This window comes from Podarcis cretensis, assembly GCF_951804945.1.
Source record: "Podarcis cretensis genome assembly, chromosome: 5".
NCBI lineage: Eukaryota > Metazoa > Chordata > Lepidosauria > Squamata > Lacertidae > Podarcis > Podarcis cretensis.
In genome coordinates, this window is record NC_137174.1 from 5,378,677 (window position 1) to 5,400,176 (window position 21,500).

The following is a 21,500-nucleotide window of genomic DNA, read 5'->3' on the forward strand; positions in this document are numbered from 1 at the left end:
TGGAAGGGGTCCCTGAGGGTCATCCAGTCCAACCCCTTGCGATGCAGGAATCAAAGGCACACTGGAAAGAAAAGCATCCCATGGCTGTTGTTGCAGATATATGCAGTTCGGGGGGGCAGAGGTTCATGAATTGAAAGGGGGTTGCTGTAATGGGGCTTGTGCTCTGCCTGGTGCATCCCTTGAACTTGTTGTGGGTTTACTACCGGGCCAGGTTCAAGGTGTTACTGTTAGTATAGAAAGCCCTTAACAACTTGGGCACTGTATGCCTGCATATGAAAAGTCACCAGAAAAAGAGTCTGTAGCGGTGGATACGCTCTGGCCACAGAATATGCTCGCATGACCTCAGAGGGAGGCCAGGACAAAGCCGAAAGGGAAAGGACCAGGTGACATAATCAGACACGGCACATCTCCTCAGGGATTCTGTCTACATGACTCCCTCAGTTCACACATCTGCGGCTTTCCAGCCCATCTGGTTCTGAAGTGAGTCCAGTGCACTCTCTGTTGTCCTCATACTGCAAAATGACACACGGCAGTGTTATTTCGTGGCACATGGCACTAATGTCCAACAACAAACATGGGAGGGGGATTTAGGTCGAACCCAAAGGCATAAGTTAGGGATCTTTTTCTTTTTTAATATATAAATATTTATTAAAAATTTTTAAATACAAAATGCAGAAATGATAAACAATATAACATGAATCATAACACATTTTTCAAAACTTCTTTGGACTCCCTCACGTCTCCCACTCCCACTTACATCATTATGACCTTTTCCCAGCAATTTATCGTCTTGTTTACATTCTTAAATCTCGTTCAATTAACTTAATTTAATAATTCTCCAAAAATTTTATATTTTCCTCAATCTCACTTATCGTCAAATTCAAATCTAATTCAATGGTAGGCAGTTATTTATGATCTAGCATCCTTCTTAGCCTTCTGCCAAATTACAATACTTTTGTAAATAAATCTTGAATTTCTTCCAGTCTTCTTCAACCCTCTCTTCTCCCAGGTCTCGGATTCTGCCAGTCATCTCGGCCAGTTGCATATAGTCCATCAGCTGCATCTGCCACTCTTCCAGTGTGGGTAGATCTTGAGTTTTCCAATTCTTAGCAATGAGTATCCTTGCTGCCGTTGTTGCATACATAAAAAATGTTCGGTCCTTCTTTAACACCTTCTGGCCGACAATGCCCAGAAGGAAGGCCTCTGGTTTCTTAGTGAAGGTATACTTAAATACCTTTTTCAACTCATTATATATCATTTCCCAGAAGGCCTTCACTCTAGGGCAAGTCCACCAGAGGTGAAAGAATGTTCCTTCATGTTCTTTACATTTCCAACATTTATTATCAGACAAATGGTATATTTTGGCAAGTTTAACTGGGGTCATGTACCATCTATATATCATTTTTATTACATTTTCCTTCAAAGCATTACATGCAGTGAAGTTCAGCCCTGTGGTCAAGTTAGGGATCTTTTTCATCCACATAGGGTAAGTGGTCCCAAGCCTTCTGTACCAACAGTTGCACCTTCAACTTGCCCCAGTTGCAAGGCTGCACTCCTGCCAGCAGCTCTGCTGCAGCATTCTTCACTAACTGTCGTTTCCAGGTCAAGCACAAGGGAGGCCCCACATAGCACATTGGACTAATCCATTCTCGGAGTCACAAATGACTGAACTACTGTGATCAAGCTCTTTCAGTCCAGGAAGAGTTGAAGCTGTTGTACCAAGCACATCTGGTGAAAGGCGCTCCTAGCCTCTGGAGCTACTTGGTTCTCCAGTGACAAAAGCTGGACCCAGAAGCACCCCCAGACTTGCGAACCAGCTGCCCATTTCTTGGACACAAGAATCACTTGCCCACAGGGCCTTGCCAGGATTCAAGCTGAGCTTGCTTTTCCCTCATCCATCTTCACCACTGTTTCCAGGCACCGGTTCAGGGCCAACACAGCCTCTCCGGAATTAGATGTTACAGAGAAAAAGAGCTGAGTGTCGTCAGCAAACTGATGACGCCTTGTCCCCAAACTCCCAATGACCGCTCCCAGCAGCTTCTCACAGATATTGCTATGAGTTCCAGGGTGCCAAATACATGGATCCAGTAAGTGTTAGAATTTAATCAAGTCTTCCGAACCCCTGGATTGAGCAAGGGTTAAAATATGCTAGCTTCCTCATGCCTGGCCTGATGGGCCATTAAGAGAAGGAAGGAAAGGTGATGAGCCATTAAGAAAGCAATGGAGGGGGGCCTCTGGGACAGATGACAAATGGGTGGGGCCGCTCTTATAGCTCTTAGTTGGTTAGAAGGACAAAAGCCAGAGTTTAGAGTTGAAAAGTGTGTGTAATGTCAGCTGAAGGCTGGAAAAGTCAAAGAGGCAGAGCACAATGTTTGATTTCTGTCTGAATCCAAGGCTGTAGGTATGGGAGATAGAAGACCCTTCTGGAGTCCATAGGCTCAGGTGGTAAGGTAAAGGTAAAGGGACCCCTGACCATTAGGTCCATTCGTGACCGACTCTGGGGTTGCGGCGCTCATCTTTCTTTACTGGCCAAGGGAGCCAGCATACAGCTTCCAGGTCATGTGGCCAGCATGACTAAGCCACTTCTGGCAAACTAGAGCAGCGCACGGAAACACCATTTACCTTCCCGCTGGAGCAGTACCTATTTATCTACTTGCATTTGACATGCTTGCGAACTGCTAGGTTGGTAGGAGCAGGGACCGAGCAACGGGAGCTCACCCCGTTGCGGGGATTTGAACCGCCGACCTTCTGATCGGCAAGTCCTAGGCTCTGCAGTTTAACCCACAGCGCCACCCGCATCCCTTAATAAACATTTTTTACTTCCTCTATTTATTGTATACAGTGGTACCTCGGGTTAAGTACTTAATTCATTCCGGAGGTCTGTTCTTAACCTGAAACTGTTCTTAACCTGAAACACCACTTTAGCTAATGGGGCCTCCCCCTGCCGCCGTGCTGCCGTAGCACAATTTTTGTTCTCATTCTGAAGCAAAGTTCTTAACCCGAGGTACTATTTCTGGGTCAGCGGAGTCTGTAACCTGAAGCGTATGTAACCCGAGGTACCACTGTAGTTCCTTCTTGGTTTAGGATGCACCCGCACCCCCAGGGCTGTTTAGACTACAAATAATGTCTGCCTATCGGCCTGTCCAAAGAGAAGACAGAAAGGGTATAACAAGCAACAGCATTCAGTGAACATGTAAGCAAACAGGGAGACCGGGCAGGCAAAGATCTGTGGAATAAAGAACCAATGCAATATATCTGCATGCTTAAAACATCCAAAATGCTACCACTTGTGAAAAATGAGTGATTTTGTCCAATTTTTACTGTATCTAATGTACCAGTACACAGAATATGCTTAGGCACATAACCCTTGACAAAGAAGAAAAAAGTAGCATGTGTACAATATTCATTTGTGACACACGAGGAAAGCCACATGCATGTTATGGAAGAAAGAAGATATGTGTTTAACAGACCAATGTTTACATTTTCAAGCGGGAACAATTTTTACAATTGCCTAAATCCCATTTTCAAAAGTGAATTGCATTATTTAAGAGCCTACATCACAATAACCACCAATAGGATTAGACACCTACGAACCTAAGCTACTTAGACTGCAATCGTTTAAGTACTTGCTCTGAATTAGGAAGACATGTTAATTGATTACATTAAATAAATTAATAAAACAATCTTGCATTTCACCAAAAGTTCCATATAGGTGCTGTTTTGGGAGAAAAGAGAAATGTAAGATACATTACTACTCATGTTTGAAAGAAGCATCTTTTCTATCTTTTGCTTCATTTATTACAACACAACAGAAGCTAAAAAGCCGAGACCATATAACACCGGTCTTGAAAGACCTACATTGGCTCCCAGTACGTTTCCGAGCACAATTCAAAGTGTTGGTGCTGACCTTTAAAGCCCTAAACGGCCTCGGTCCAGTATACCTGGGGAGGCCCAGCCAGATGGGCGGGGTATAAATAATAAATTATTATTATTATTATTATTATTATTATTATTATTATTATTGAACAAACAGGGGTTTGTGTATGTGTCCTTCTTCATCCTCACACCGGAGCCAGGAAAATGTGTGGTATTTCACAGTGTGTGTGTGTGCGTTTTCTTATTTGTCCTCTGCAGCGAAGCCTTTGGTTTTTTTTTTTAAATAATATTTATTATCATTTCTAAAAGGTACAAATAGCAAAAATACATACATAAAAACGAAAAAGGAAAATGAAAGAAAAAAAGAAGAAAAAAAAGAAAAAAAAGAAAAAGAAAAAGAGATTCCACCTTTTAAATCCCATTTTCAATAGCTTCTTTTCTGGACTTCCCCACGCCTCCCCTTCTTGTATTCCATTTCCCATATTTGTTCAGCAAGTTTTAACCTTAATATCATCACTTATTTTAGCCATTATTTCAATGTTATATTTACTTTAGTCTAATCAATGACACTTAAACTATATACCTTATTCATATATACGAAAGATAAGAGAACAGAAAAAATCAAAAACAAAATAAAAATACTTTTCCTAAGGTTGTCCCTGGTTCCCATCCACGAATTCCCCATTTTATTACTAATGAATGACATAAAAAAAAAGAAAAAAGGATTTTTACACTACATAGTGAAAATCCGGCCCCCTTCGGGCTCCCAAGCCCTCCTTTTCACCATATATATGGGTTTATGAAGCATTTTTGTATCCTTCTGCTGTGATGAAGCAGAATTCAGTGAAACAGTGGGTTTGCGGACCACTTCGGCAGCGTTGGACGTCATAAAACAAAGCTTTATGGCTTGTTTTCATCAGATAAGAATCTGACCCATTGCTTCTTTCAGAGACTTGCATAGTCTACAAAGACTTTCAGAGACTTATAAGACGTACTTTCAGAGATTTATGAGATTCTGTTTATTTGGTTTTTCATATTGTTCAATCTTCCGTATAAATTATATAAAGAGTTTATATTGATATTGCATTGTTACTTAGTCATCGTGTTGCCTTGGATATTACTGATAATTGTTTGCAACACAGGGGTTTAATTGTTTAGTCACTTGAAAACATTGGCAGATAAATTCAACAGTGTAAATAAGTTTTGATGGATGGAATAATGGAATACTGAATGGTTCAGTTTATGTAAAATATGCAGGGATTTATGTTATGCAAATTGAACCATGGAAAGAGAAGAAGGGTAATCATTCATATTTTAAAGTTGTTTAAATGAATATTCTGAATTGTAATACAAAAAAATTGTAATACAGAAAATTTAATAAAAAATATATATTAAAAAACAACAACAAAAGGATGAGCATGGCTCAGTAGCTGATTAGCAGCCAGTGTGGTTCCCTCAGCACAGGTGTAACGTGTGCATCTAGCTGCTCTACTAAACATCCTGGCTGCAGCATCCTGCATCTGTTGAATCTACCAGTTGTGTGCCCAGGCAATGTGACCTGTCACCCCCACAATACATAAACCATAAACCACCAGAATGCCTATATTATGCAAATGCAGTTGAAAACACACATAGACATAATAGGCCGTATAGTAACAATTGCAAAGTTATTTACTAGAACTATTTCTCAAAAATTAGATACCACTTCTCATAATGTCAAAAACAACACCGTGACATAATATAATAAAAATGTAACTTTTCGGTTGACCACCGAGTCCAGTATGTACAAAATACGAGTCCTATATAGTCAGTATCGTAGTACATTCTTTTCTAATATCTTCATCCCTCTTGTATTTTTCTGTTTAACGTATTCCTTAGAAGAGTGGCATGAAATAATCTTCTAAGTTTCCAATAAAGATGATTGGGTTGGCAGACAACCCCCACAATACATGCAACAGATAATGAAAGGAGCACAGACGGGCTTCTTGGGTTCAAGTTCGGCCACAAATTTGTTGATTAAAGATGCAAGTGAGCTTGGCTTGGCCCTGGGTTTCTCAAATATTATCCAGCCCGCTTGCTGGACAATTGCAGGGGGTCAAACCTGATATAAGGATGACCTATGACATACAGCAAGGGACGCAGGTGGTGCTGTGGTCTAAACCACTGAGCCTAGGGCTTGCTGATTGGAAGGTTGGCAGTTCGAATCCCCACAACGGGGTGAGCTCCCATTGCTTGGTCCCTGCTCCTGCCCACCTAGCAGTTCGAAAGCACGTTAAAGTACAAAGAGATAAATCGGTACCGCTCCGGCGGGAAGGTAAACGGCATTTCCGTGCACTGCTCTGGTTCGCCAGAAGTGGCTTAGTCATGCTGGCCACATGACTGGGAAGCTGTCTGCAGACAAACACCGGCTCCATTGGCCTATAGAGCAAGATGAGCGCGCAACCCCAGAGTTGTCCGTGACTGGACCTAATGATCAGGGGTACGTATACCTTTTTATGACATACATCAAATAGATGCAATCCATCAGGTTTGCCATGTTGGGGAGTGCTATGGCCCTCAGCCCCTGCCTGGGTGTATGGGCTGAAGCCCTGCCCTCAGGATTCCTTTAATGGGATACTCCTCAGTCATGGGGGGATGGAAGAGGCATACATCTCCCCCTACGACAATGAATCTTAACCAAAAAGGATATTGCCCAATGCCATTTCCACCAAAGCTGTGACAACTGCAATTTCTCCAGAGTTGTTGATCATGTCCTACATTATCACAACTATGATCTACTTAGCTTGAGGATGTTAAAGGCTAAATGTAAGTGGTTCAAACAAGCAGCAAATTATAAATTGACATGGCTGATACTAAAAGTAGCCAGCTTGCTACAGAGATGCTATGAATGTTATCAGGTAGAGGTGACAAAGTCTTGTAACAACTGTATTTTGCACAACACAATAAAAGGGTACTTACTGTCACTACTGTGAATAACGTTTTTTCTTTTAAAGATAAATCAAATGCTACCACTGTTTTAAAGAGAGATGATAAAACTAGCCCCCTAGGATATCAGCTCTGATCTGATACAAAGACTGCCCTCAAATTTCAACTTTTCTCCCCTGAATGAGAGAGTGTTCTTTAGAATTTCTTCATAATTTTGAGTGGCACAGGCTTGAGTTCACCTTGTTATTGTGTGGTAGCTGGCGGTGGTGAGTGTTTTTCTTTCTCCAGCTCTCTGCAGCCTCCCCAGCTGCCTGAACTTCCTGATCTCAAAAAGCTCCATGTGAGGAGTCTCAGTCATGTTATCTTCCTCTGAGCTTTAATTAAAGAGCAGGAAACCGGGTAGACTGGGTACCAAGTTCCTGAGCTTGGTGCACTCACCAATTCTTATTTTTAAAAGGAAGTCCTCCATTATATCTTTTTTTTAATGCCATTATTTTTAAAAAAGTAAAAATTCTCCACTTGAAAAAACCACAACAGTGAGAAGCTCTCAAGAGCATGGCAGATAGCATCACTGCTTTTCTGTGCTTTCAGGAAAGCTCAGCTGAGGATGTGCTGGGTTTTAGGAAGCATTGGCACCCAGGAAGGCTGCAGAATGCAGACTACCAGAGTGATGGTGTGTAGAATGAAAGAAAGAAGACTCATAACCACACACACAGCCACCTCAAAAGTAAAGTTTCACCAAAATGTTCACTTCTTTTGGATAATTTTTCTACTTCCTAATTGGCTTTTCTTAATGCAGAAAAAAACTGGAACAACACTAATAATAAGTATAAGGATCAAGAAGCAGAATGTGGAGAGCCAACAAAATATGACAAGCACGATTGCAAACCCATAATTCCAGCCACCTCTGGTACTGGTAGCACACTCAGGGCCAAATCACAAATGACCCAGAAGATTTGCTGCAAGGACAGTAGCAGCTTCAGAGAGAGGAGTAATTTAGACTGGGGAAACGGTGCCGGGGCAAAGGGCTTAACATTTTTGGCAAAAGTCCCTAAGCAGATTACAAAAATTATTAAATTAAAAATGCAATAAAATACAAGTAAATATCAGAATCCAACACATTTACTTTAATTCCAGCAGTTAAAAGAGCAGGTGCATAAACAGGTCTGGATAAACAACTGGGTTTTTGAGAAATGACTGAAGGATTCAACAGATGCAGCTTTCCGAATCTCTTTCAGGAGAGTACTCCGGATGCCCCGTGCTACTGCTCCAGTCGAACCCACAGATTCCACCCCCACCCATCTGCTTTTAAAGGCCATTTGACTCATTGCACACTGGTTTTGTAGGTGCTGCTGCTTCTCACACAGCCATTGCTGCATTCGATAGTTGCAACTTGCCATCAACACAGGGAAGCAGTTGCCAGGAAAGAAAGGGTTGTGCAAACAAAGATAACAAACCTAGGAGTTATGATAAAGTGAACTGTAATTCCTCCACCAGCACTGACAGCAGCAATCCCATGCCTTACTAACAGGAACAAGAGATGTGTTGTTGTTCATTTGCCCACGTTCAGAGTTCAAGCAGCCGCTGCTGTACTGCAGGAAAACCGTGAACTAGGCTTCTTGATCAGTATCTCATGGCTCGGTTTCTAGACATTTATGCAGAAACATAGTTACCCATGGCATAAATATTATAATACACATCTCTTATCAATAACAGACAAGCCCCAGTGTTATAAAAGTACTTGTTGCCCTTTACAATGCAGTAAAGTCAGTTAAAAATGATTTTGCAAATTTTTTTGCAGATAAAATCGCTCAGATTCGGGAAGAAGTAGACTCCACCGTGGGAGCAGGGCCGGGGCGGGAGAGTGCTAGAGTCCTGTCTGGTCAAGTTGTGTGGGATCAATTCCAATCTGTTACCTCCGAGGATGTGGACAGGCTGCTTGGACGAGTGAAGCCAACCACCTGTCTCCTGGATCCTTGCCCATCCTGGCTTATAAAAGCTAGCCGGGAAGGACTGGGCGATGGGCTTCGTGGGGTGGTGAATGCTTCCCTCCGTGAGGGAGCCTTCCCAGACCCGCTGAAAGAGGCGGTTATTAAACCGCTTCTTAAAAAACCATCTCTAGATGCGGCCACGATGGCCAATTATCGCCCAGTCTCAAACCTTCCATTCTTGGGCAAGGTGATTGAGCGAGTGGTTGCTGAACAACTCCAGGCACGCCTGGAAGAAGCGGACCATTTGGATCCCTTCCAGTCGGGATTCAGGCCTCATCATGGGACTGAAACTGCCTTGGTCGCACTGGTTGATGATCTCCGGCGGGCTAGGGACAAAGGTGAGAGCTGTTTCCTAGTTCTGCTGGATCTCTCAGCGGCGTTTGATACCATCGACCATGACATCCTTCTGGACCGTCTTGAGGGGCTGGGAGCTGGGGGCACTGTCATACAGTGGTTCCGCTCCTTCCTCCTGGGCCGTGTTCAGAAAGTGGTGGTGGGGGATGAGTGTTCAGACCCCTGGGCTCTCACTTGTGGGGTGCCGAGGGGAGGATCCAACATGGCGGCGAAGGTAGTTTCCGGGTAATTTCGCTTACCCTTATCAGAGTTTTTAAGTGGTTTTAAGCGGTTTTTATCCTCCCTTGTTTTTATCCGTGAGTTTTAATGATCTGCTGGCTGTGCTGGCTGTCTTTTAGTAATCTTTTAGTATCCCGCTGCTTGTGTTATCTTTGTTTTCTTTTTATCTGGGTTGCTCTGACGCCCGGACTTGCCGCCACGGCTGCCGCCGCCTCCCTAACTGGGAGAGATAAGTGAAAGGTTCTCCTGGGCATAAATCCTCTGCCCTGTCGACCAGCTCTTTCCTCTAGCTTTTAGTTTATTGCATACTACGAAGTGAATTTTGCCCGACTGCTGGAACCGAGCTGTCTCGAAAATCCTAGGAACAAGGAAGAGGGGAAGGAAGAGGCTTGAACTAACTGCCTTACTGTGAGTAATTTTATGGCACCACTCTCCTGGAAGTGGTAGTATTCTTGTGAGGAAGACTAAAGGATTTAAGGAGCTCCCCAGCACAGTGCCCACGACGGTTTCTCCTGCAAAATTGACTTATGGGTCATGGAAAACGTCCAAGAGACTCTGACGAGGCATTATCCTCTCCGAGGCCTAAGCAATTAAGAAAGGGTTCACCTAAAGGAGGGAGAGGCCCCGAGGAATGTACCTACTCAATAGCAACTCAAAATCGTTTCGATCCTCTAACTGCCCTTGAAACAACATCAGAAGATGAGGCCCCTGAGATGTTACAAATTGGAAACGCTAATGGTAACACAAATGGGGACGGTCCCTATCCGAAGGAGGAGTTGGTAGCCGAATCGGACTGCACAGGATGCGAGCAACTCCATCTAATAATTAGAACTCTAAACTGTATATTTAAGAGAATTGACAGCCTATCCTCTCAGCTGCATAGCCTTCAGCAAAAACTGGATGACCAGCCGGCACAGACAGCCCAAGATGGGGCAGTAGATGTTCCATTGCACCGGCAGAAAGCTCCACCAAACACTGATTGCATGAAGAACTGCAAATACAATCTCAACCCCGCACTGAATCACCAATCCCTGATTCTACATCCAAGGAAGATTTCCCTAACCTTCCGGGAAAGGGACCTAAGTTGGACAACGCTACATGGGTCTAAAGAGCACCTCAGATGGCTTCTAAAACTCGAGACATCACAAATAGATCTTTGTGCTGTGCTTCCCCTAGTCCGCCAGAACAGATATCAGAGAATAATGCTGGCTTTCCACTCTGCAAGAATCCCCTCTCTTATTATTCAGCAAAAAGTGTTTTTGAATAGTCTTGGCATTTTTCCAACGAGAGTTTTCATGGACTCCATAATTAGACCCCTCCTATCGGAGAGATTAATCAAGGAGACGGTACAACCTTCCCATCCTGAACCACAAAAGAAGGCTGAGCTGTACACCTCATGCCGGGGCCAGTCCCATAGTACCCCCACTCCTACAACTAAACACTATGATTGTGCCAGTAACTCTTTGACACCCCAGGAGGAAAGAGAGCTTATCGCCTCCTTTGGAGAGTTACCAGCGATGGAACAACAAGAAATTATAAATAGGCTGGACTCACTTAAACTTCAGCTCCTAAGTATCGCCTGCAACGGAGTTACTATGAATAATACCCACTCTAACTTAGCGGTGCCATGCCCCATGGAGGTGGAAACAACAATCCCCCAATATCCAGCATATAAGGTGCCATCGGCATTGGATGGGAAGGTCTCACTGCTGGAGGCAGACTCTTCTCCTCCCCTTCACACTGGTAACTCATCCCTGCTTTTAATAGACTTATCTGTTCCCTCTGAGATTAACCGATCAAAGAATGAATCTCAGGATAACACTCCCCTGGATAAATCGTCGCCCCTGCACCCCTCCATGCCGGACTTGGAATCAACATACATCGAAGACCATCCACGACCTGAGATGGTAGTGGCCACTCCAAGTCAGGCTTCTCCACCAAAAATCCAAAAATTACGTGAGGAAGACACTATAGTGTCGAGAGTCAACACAGAGTGGACTGAAGACCCAGCAGGACATATAAATCAAATGATCACAAGTGTTTCGGTTAGATCCCCAAAGAGGACGGCTCCAGCGGACTTGGCAGGAGCCTCTTCAGAGCCTAGTTGGGCCCGACAGCTAAAATCGCCAAATATTATCTCTACTCACCAGGATGCTAACTCTTTTCTGCCCCCCAAAAATTCTGGCCCTTGCGACTTGATCGTGCCACAACCGGCTCGCACCAGAGCAAAAGACCCACCACAACCGGTGCGCACCAGAGCAAAAGACTCACCACACCAGGACATCAACCCTCAGCAAAGGAAAATAACGGACTTCTTTAAGGGCGCGTCCTTGCTGCATAAGAGCTTCCCACAAGAATTTAAATGACGGTTAGCCGGACAACCCAAAAAACCACCAATATCGATCCTCTGTTGGAACATCGCTGGCTGGCGTAGGAAAAAATGTGACCCAGAATTCCAGTCGTATATCAATTCGTTTCATATCATTCTATTGCAAGAAACTTGGGAGGAGGGTGAAATTGTTATAAACGGATTTGACCTTCTATCTCTTCCAGCTTGCCCCTCCCAGAAAGGAGGACGGCCGAAAGGTGGTCTAGTAATTGGTATCTCACTGAAGCTGCATTTCAAATTTTCATTAGTTTTGACTGCTCCCCCCTATGCTCTATCCGGGTTGATGTCGGGGGGGGGAAGTATCACTGCTAATCTCCAATGTCTACCTCCCGCCAGGGGGTTCGTCCCTTGAACTGCATGATAGATGGGAAATATTAGAAGATCATTTAGTATCATGCCGAGTTAAATATTCCAATAGCCAATCCTTAATTGGGGGCGACTTTAACGCACGCATAGCAGCAAATTGGGTCGATTTAACTAAAGCTAAATGGTGGTCTGCTCCATGCCTCGACAATTATGATTTGAGACATGCCGTGAGGAGAACCTCAAAAGACTCTAAAGTAAACGAGGCGGGAGTACTTCTTTACCAAATGGCTATTCGCTTAAACCTAGTACCCCTGAATGGTTGCTGCCCTCCCGATATACCGGGGGAGTATACCCACCTAGGCATAAAATCAAACAGTGTACTAGATTACCTTTTAGCCTCGAGTGATCTGATGCCGAAAGCTCTCTCTTTTAAGATTGACAATATTCAGTTCAGTGACCACCTTCCACTTGCTGCTATGTTTGACCTAGACTGGCACGGGGACGAGTACAGTCATCCAACTCAATTAGACACTAACACAGAAAACCCGGTAGAGGGCATTAATACGGCATTACGAGTGAAGGGTATAAAGTGGTCTGTAACGCAGGCTCAAAAATATTCTCAATTTTTTCAGCAGAAGATCATACAAACCTATTCAGCCCTTGACATAACCTCATATGAACTCGATCAAACTATTAATCTATTTGCCAATCTGTTGAATGACCTCACGTCATTCTTTACTGTCCCAACCCACCAGGTAAATCGGGCCCACTCCAAGACAGGTGCACTGTGGTTTAACCGTAATTGCAAACAAGCCAAACAACATCTTTGTGCTATTTATAATGATTACAAATCCTCAGGGGCGACTATGCTTCCCAAGGAGTACTATCAGGCAAAATCAGCTTACAAATATGTGCAAAAAAAGGCCAAACAGGAATGGCAACTGAACCGCTGGCATGCACTTATAGCTGCCTCAAATACCCGTAATTCCCGAAAATTCTGGCTGTTGGTTAACAGAAAATCTAAAAGTTACCCACTAACCGTTATTCCTGCCCCAGTTTGGGAATCATTTCTAAGGAACTATTTTGCCTTACCAGACCTTAATATTAATACAATCGATGGATTCTATGAGCAGCTCCCTCTTTGGCCACCCACTGACCCGGAAGAAATCCACGGACTCATTTCCGACCTCAAAGTTGGAAAAGCCCCCGGTCCCGACTTAGTCCCGGCGGAAGCTATAAAGCTTCATGCACACTGGTGGGCGAAAATCCTGGCCGTTACTTTTGATGCCGTAAACAACAGTGGGAAGGTTCCAAGAATATGGAAGGATGCGATTATTATTCCAATTCATAAAAAGGGCTCGACAGATGACCCAGGAAATTACAGAAATATCAGTTTATTGTCAATAATTGGGAAAATATATGCACGGTTCTTGTTAACTAAGCTTACTAAGTGGGCCGAAGAGAACAACCTGATTGGGCCTGAACAGGCTGGTTTTAGACCGAATCAGTCAGCGGTTGATCATGTCTTAGTTTTATACCACCTTGCCCGGAAATATTCCGCCCCAAATAGAGGCCAACTTTGTGCGGCCTTTATTGATTTAAAGGCTGCTTTTGACAGCATCCCCAGGGGATTACTTTGGGGAAAATTAGCACGATGGGGAATAGACAAAAGACTTTTGTGGCTAATAACTAAATTGCATGACGGATCAGCCGCAAGGGTGAGAATCACTCCGGCCGGCGACCTCTCAAATTCAGTAACCATCAATAGAGGTGTCCGTCAAGGATGTATCCTTGCTCCGACCCTTTTTAATCTATTTATAAGTGATATGAGGGCGCCTCTGATAGATTCTCAAGAAACGATCCATGCCCCCCGCCTTGCCCAATATCGTTGCCCCCTTCTACTCTACGCAGATGACGCAGTGATCCTATCTTTCTCAAGAGTAGGCCTTAGGAGGGCACTGAAAATTTTTGATGCTTACTGCAAATCAAATTTTCTTACAATTAATCATGCCAAGTCCAAAGTTCTAATTTTCACCAAGAGTCGAAAAACCTATAATTGGAGAATAGACGGAAAAGCCATTGACCAAGTCTTTAAATTTCAATACTTGGGAGTTCTTCTCCAACACAACATGGGCTGGAAGGTCCATCTGGCATATGTATTAAATAGAGCTAAAGCCCTTTCCTTTGCGCTACTGCGTTTTTTCTTTTCAGATGGGGCTTTCCATATTCCATCAGTGTTAAAAGTTTTCAAGGCAAAGGTGATTGCAACAATAGCATATGCAATCCCAATATGGGGGTCCTTTGTTAATCTAACCCAATTGGAGGTAATCCAAAACCAGCTGCTAAGAAGGTTGCTAAAATTACCCAGGTGTGTAGGCAATACTGCTATACGTCTCGAACTAAATGTTACATCTCTAGAAACCACATTATGGAAATGCATCCTCTGTTACTGGTTGGCATTATGGCATAAACTTCCAAATCTCCACTTGATACAGTGTCTCTGGAGAGACGACTTCCCTAGCCCTTGGGCAAAAATAATACATGGGAAACTTGTGTCCTTAGGACTATCTCCATCTGAACTACTAAAATTGGATTTAATTTCTGCCAAGAGAATTATAACTCACAAATTAGAGGAGATGGATTTACAATTTAATATTGCGACAGGTGGTGGCACCTGTTCGCCGATAAACCTTGGCTTAACACCATCAACGAAGCTTCCATCTTATTTAACTACCTTATCTGTGGTGATGCACAGGTATGCCTTTATAAAGGCTAGATTCAATGTTTTCCCATCAAATGTGTTGGGTAACAGACTCTCCAACGGACAGATCTCACTCCTCTGTGACTGTAAAAGTGGATCTATAGAATCGTTATATCATATAATCTTCTGTTGTCCTATACATTCGGCTTCACGGTCCAAGTTTCTGGCCCCATATTTATTGAGAATAGCTGACAGACCTCAGGAAGCCCAAATAATATACTTATTAAACGATGAAGACTCAAGTAGATCCCTTGCAGTCGCTAGATACCTGATTAATGTCTTATTTCATAAGAGGAGAAATGGATCACTGTATGACTCTGACAGCTTAGCCAAACTTAAGAACCATCAATAAGTGCCAGAACTATGACGCATATCCCCCAAAATCTGAGGGATTTGAATTGCGGTTGACATAGAGGGAGCTTATTGTGTATAGTTTACTTAATTGAAGTAAAATTGGTTTTATAGGGGTGTTTTAACTTGGAACTGTTTAAATTGTATTGTTTATGGATAAATTTTGATGTATTGTTTTTAGATATGGGCCAATGGCCGTAATAAACCAATCAATCAATCAACATCTACATGCAGCCGCTGGGAGGGATCATCAGGAGGTTTGGGCTGGGTGTTCATCAGTATGCAGATGATACCCAGCTCTACCTCTCTTTTAAATCAGAACCAGTGAAGGCGGTAAAGGTTCTGTGTGAGTGTCTGGAAGCGGTTGGAGGATGGATGGCGGCTAACAGATTGAGGTTGAATCCTGACAAGACAGAAGTACTGTTTTTGGGGGACAGGAGGCGGGCAGGTGTGGAGGATTCCCTGGTCCTGAATGGGGTAACTGTGCCCCTGAAGGACCAGTTGCGCAGCCTGGGAGTCATTTTGGACTCACAGCTGTCCATGGAGGCACAGGTCAAATCTGTATCCAGGGCAGCTGTTTACCAGCTCCATCTGGTACGTAGGCTGAGACCCTATCTGCCTGCAGACTGTCTCGCCAGAATGGTACATGCTCTGGTTATCTCCCGCTTGGACTACTGCAATGCGCTCTACGTGGGGCTACCTTTGAAGGTGACCCGGAAACTACAACTAATCCAGAATGCGGCAGCTAGACTGGTGACTGGGAGCGGCCGCCGAGACCATATAACACCGGTCTTGAAAGACCTACATTGGCTCCCAGTACGTTTCCGAGCACAATTCAAAGTGTTGGTGCTGACCTTTAAAGCCCTAAATGGCCTCGGTCCAGTATATCTGAAGGAGCGTCTCCTCCCCCATCGGTCTGCCCGGACACTGAGGTCCAGCTCCGAGGGCCTTCTGGCGGTTCCCTCACTGCGAGAGGCCAAGTTGCAGGGAACCAGGCAGAGGGCCTTCTCGGTGGTGGCGCCCGCCCTGTGGAATGCCCTCCCATCGGATGTCAAGGCGATGGACAACTACCTGACATTCAGAAAACATCTGAAGGCAGCCCTGTTCAGGGAAGTTTTTAATATGTGACATTTTAGTGTATTTTACATCTCTGTTGGAAGCCGCCCAGAGTGGCTGGGGAAACCCAGCCAGATGGGCGGGGTACAAATAATAAATTATTATTATTATTATAAATTATTATTAAAAGGAATTTTATCTTTATTATTTTGGGAGTTTTCTTTGTTCTCTATACTTTTTGGCTCACAAATAATTTTTGTAATTATAGCTTTAAAAATCAGCTGAAGAGAGGTTATATAAACAGAAGACTTTCTAGCTATGCTAGTTAATTGTTGTTTTACTGACTATGCAACATTTTTTTGTTATAATTTTTAATAAGCCACCTTGTAAGGAGTTGTCAAAGAAGACAGGGTATAAATAAAGCTTTACACCAGGGGTCAGCAACCTTTTTCATCTGTGGGCCGGTCCACCGTCCCTCAGACCATGTGGTGGGCCGAACTATATTTTTTGGGGGGAAATGAACGAATTCCTAAGCCCCACAAATAACCCAGAGGGGCATTTTAAATAAAAGGACACATTCCACTCATGTAAAAACACCCTGATTCCCGGACCATCCGCAGGCTGGATTGAGAAGGCGATTGGGCCGCATTGGGCCCCTGGCCTTTAGGTTGCCTACCCCTACTTTACACTCTCTACTTTTTAAACAACCACACTGAGCTTGGAGTGGAAAAGAGGTTGACTCAGTCCACTTTTCGCAGTAAAAAAAAAGGTAAGGTAAAGGACCCCTGGACAGTTAAGTCCAGTCAAAGGCAACTATGGGGTGCGGCACTCATCTCGCTTCAGGCCGAGGGAGCTGGTGGTTGCCCACAGACAGCTTTCTGGGTCAAGTAGCCAGCATGACAAAACCGCTTCTGGCACAATGGAACATCGTCACGGAAACCAGGGTGCATGGAAACACCGTTTGCCTTCCCGCCGCAGTGGTACCTATTGATCTACTTGCACTGGCGTGCTTTCGAACTGCTAGGTTGGCAGGAGCTGGGATAGAGCAACAGGAGCTCACCCCGTCACGGGGATTCGAACCACCAACCTTCTAATTGGCAAGCCCAAGAGGTTCAGTGGTTTAGACCACAGCACAGTGGACTGAAGAAGAGTTTGGATTTGATATCCCGCCTTTCACTCCCTTTAAGGAGTCTCAAAGCGGCTCACATTCTCCTTTTACTTCCTCCTCCACAACAAACACTCTGTGAGGTGAGTGGGGCTGAGAGACTTCAGAGAAGTGTGACTGGCCCAAGGTCACCCAGCAGCTGCATGTGGAGGAGCGGAGAGGCGAACCCGGTTCCCCAGATTACGAGACTACCGCTCTTAACCACTACACCACACTGGCTCTCCCACCACACTGGCTCTCCACACCACACTGACTCTCCAACTAGGGGCTACTAGCCATGACAGCTATGCTCTGCCTTCTGAATTGGAAACTGGAAACTGCCAGAGGAAAGAGTTCTGCCGTGCTAAGGTCTGTCTCACAGGTTTCCCACAGGCATCTGGTTGGCCACTGTGAGAACAGGATGCTGAATTTGAGTGCCTATTGGTCTGATTCAGCAAGCTCTTCTGCAGGAGGCGGTCCCTTAGCTAACCTGGTTTCAAGCTGATTAGGGCTATGAATGCGAAAAGCAGAACCCTGAACTGCACCCAATAGCATGTTGGCAGCCAGTGCAGTTTCCAGCAGATGTGTTATATCAGGCTTCCTCAACCTCAGTTCTTCAGATGTTTTTGGCCTGCAACTCCCATGATCCCTAGCTAGTAGGACCAGTGGTCAGGGATGCTGGGAATTGTAGTCTCAAAAATATCTGGAGGGCCAAGGTTGAGGAAGCCTGTGTTATACGGTGTTGTAAACCACCTTGTGATCTTTGGATAAATGGCAGTATATAAAGTTAAACAACAACAACAACAACATTTCAGTCAACAATCTAGAGGCTGCATTCTACACTAGCTGCAGCGTTTTTGTTACACCCAAGGGAAACCTCACACTGTGCACAACGAAGTAATCCAGTCTTGATATTTATGTTTGTCACAGAGGCTTGCCATGCAGCTGCTAAAAGCACGGAACTAAGAATACAAGAGCTTTGCAGGATGAGATCATTGCACCCCAAATCCAGCTTACAACAGCACGGTTGATCTAGATGGCGCCAAGAAGTTCAAGACCACGGCACAAAAGCAACATCTCTCTTCCGCTGCCGGTCTCTAACATCTGGTTTTTGTGTGAAGTGTGCCTAAGTGGCCTTTTTATTTTTGAAGGGTGTTTGGAATGGACTTCAGCCATACAAAATCTTCCTTTATTCTAACGCTAGATAAGACACCTTCTTAAACGCTTTGTATCTTAATAGGAATGCAATGTATACACCTTAGCATGCCTTGGCAGAAGACTTTAAAAGGATTGCCTGACATCCTCGCCTGCCCTCGACACCGGTGTTACGAAACTGTGGTGCTCTCACTGCGTGGGTGAAGAGATTTATTAATCCATGTGCACAGTGTGTCACATGGCTGGTTTTCATTGCAATGCCAGAGCTGAATGAAGAGTTTTCACAATGAATGTAGGCGGTTTTGATATCTCAGGATAAAACAGAAAGCACATTCGTTTCCAGTGATACCCGGGATCCAGCCAAGTAGACAAATGCTGTTATTGTATTCTTGGGCTGTATCTCTTTATTTATTGAAGTAGATATACAGTGACCATGATCCAAAGACCTAAATGGCTTCAGAGCCAAATACTTGAAGGAACATCTCTTTCCCATGCCAGCCTGTCCATATCCTAACATCTTCTGGACAGGCCCTGCTCCAAGAGTCCTTTTCAGTAGAGGTTGAATATATAATAATAATAATAATAATAATAATAATAATAACAACAACAACAACAACAACAACAACAACAACAACAACAACACATTATTTGTACCCCGCCCATCTGGCTGGGTTTCCCCAGCCACTCTGGGCGGCTTCCACAAAGACCAAAAATACACTAATATGTCAAACATTAAAATACTTCTTCAAAGGACAGGGCCTTTTCTGCATTGGCCACCAAATTCTGGAATGCCCTCCAGAACGAAGGTTGCCTGGTGCTGACACTGTAAGCTTTTAAGTGCCAGATGAAGACCTTCCTATTTGCCGAGGCATTTGAGATTTTAGACTATTTTAGTTCGGGTTATTTTTGTCTCCTATCTCTCTCTTCTTTAAAACTGCATTTGTAGGTTGCAGGACTTCAATTTATTTACACTTTTTGTATAGTGTTGTGGAATCTTGTGATGCAAGGGTGATTAAGAAATATTTTATATAAAAGTAAATAAAATGCAACAAGTGCCTGCTATAGACATTTGTTCCTGGTGATGTTCCAGGGCCTCTTAACAGCACAACCCTGTAAACCCTGCTGTGTTTGATGGGATTTACTCCCAGGGTGTAGAGAATTGCAACCATAGTCTCCCTCCCCCCCCCCTCAATAGCTCACCCAAATTGTTGGAGGATCCTGGATCTTGGCTAGAATGTATCAGCTACCTTTTAGGAGGCTGTGCAAAACTGCACTTTCGTGTGATCAGAAAGTCCCACTAAGGTCACCCTGTGTTTGCTTGGCTTCAGACTGCATGCCAAAGCTCACATCATAGAATGCTCCCCCATGCAACAAACAGATAAACAAAAAACCCAAAGAAAACTATTATAGCTATCATGGGATTGTGTTTATATACCACCCACCTCCCAGAGGAGCCTAGGACTCTTCACAAAATGACAATATAGCATATCTCCAAACAGTAGTTAGTATATTGAAAACTATGTATCGAAAAAACAAAATTGCATAGAGTATTTGGTGTGGTTCAATTTAACATGGAAAAGTGAAACTCCTTCCTTAGCTTCTGTGTCACGTAAGCAATAAACATATTGCATAATATCACAATTTGTTCTGGCATACAGCTTAATCTCAAATGCATTCTCATAGTCTTTCAGTCCCAAACTAATGAAATCTGAATTTGGTCACTGCTAACACATGAAATCATCATTTATTAATATAACCTATTGAATTCTAATTTGACTAAGAGGACATCCATCTATAAAAGAAGAGGTCATACAACTTTGTACTTGCATCCTTACATGACTTACATAATGCTATGTACTCACATAGTATTCTGGAAGAGAAACCATTATCCAGAATTTATAATTCTATTTTTTTGCCTTGGTTCCATTCAGTTGAATACACATTGGATAACAATATTGGATAATAATATTATGCATGCATATTCATTTGCATAATTTTAGGCCCAAAACCACAATATTTTAATGATTATTTGTAAATTATTTCCTCTATCTTTAATGTGTGAGAGGTTAAAACATAAGAGTCCTGTGGCACCTTAAAGACTAACAAATGCAGTTATTACAGCATAAACATTCATGAAATGAAGTCCACTTTGTGAAATTTAGAGGTGAGACTCTGTTTCCTCAACAGATTATTCAGAACGCTTGTAAACAAATAGGAAAGTACTTCACAAAGGGAGAGGTCAGCTGAATAGCTATGATTTTATATAACAGAACCTCATACCTTAAAGTCCTGCAGTCCTAGGAGTGTAAAGATTCCTGCTCTTTACTGGTCCTGGCTGTCCTACAGACTGGGAATTGCCCGTCTTCCTCTGAATGTGCAGAGCAAAGAGGTTAGTCTGTGATATATTGGTCTCGCTAATCCCTTCATCTCCTCCCTCAAACAAGTGAGTGCTTTGTCTAGCTCTTAATACTGAGCATATCTGTGGCATCAGTGATCCCTAATCAACAGACAGAGAGAGAAAAAGATGCCATCCAACAATGATTAAAAAGATATCATGTTATGTAAGACATCCTGTGATTTAAGCAAAATTGTATCGTTTGCTATTTTAAAGCAGCAATCTTAAGCATCCACACCCCAATGCATGAAAGCAACAGGCCCAGAGAAGGAAAACAAGAACAAATGTACTCTTGTGGTCAAAGGGTACATAGAAAAAAATGTTTTGAATGTGGTGGTTACATCGTTTAGGCTGCAATCATTTGCATATTTTCTCAGGAGCAAACCTTATTGAACACTGTGGGACTTACTTATGAGTAAGGATGCCCAGGATCATACTGTTAGACATTTTGTGGTTCTTTACGGTACTAGAGTGAGCATGTGTTCAGATTATTTATGCCTTGCTTGTTCAAAAGATATATTTAGGTAATCACTATTGGGGCTGCTATCCAATGCACATCTACCTGAGAGGATAGGAAA

General features: G+C 43.4%; 1 protein-coding gene across 1 annotated transcript in view; it reads right to left on the minus strand.

Annotated features, from left to right (window-relative positions):
- The window catches only part of PCLO (piccolo presynaptic cytomatrix protein), a 261,547-nt gene extending 240,615 nt beyond the window's left edge, over nucleotides 1-20,932 (minus strand). The window contains exon 1 of the mRNA XM_079975008.1: nucleotides 20,808-20,932. The gene's annotated coding sequence lies outside the window, so the exon portion shown is untranslated. The remainder of the gene's footprint in view (nucleotides 1-20,807) is intronic.
- Nucleotides 20,933-21,500: the final 568 nt, after the last annotated feature.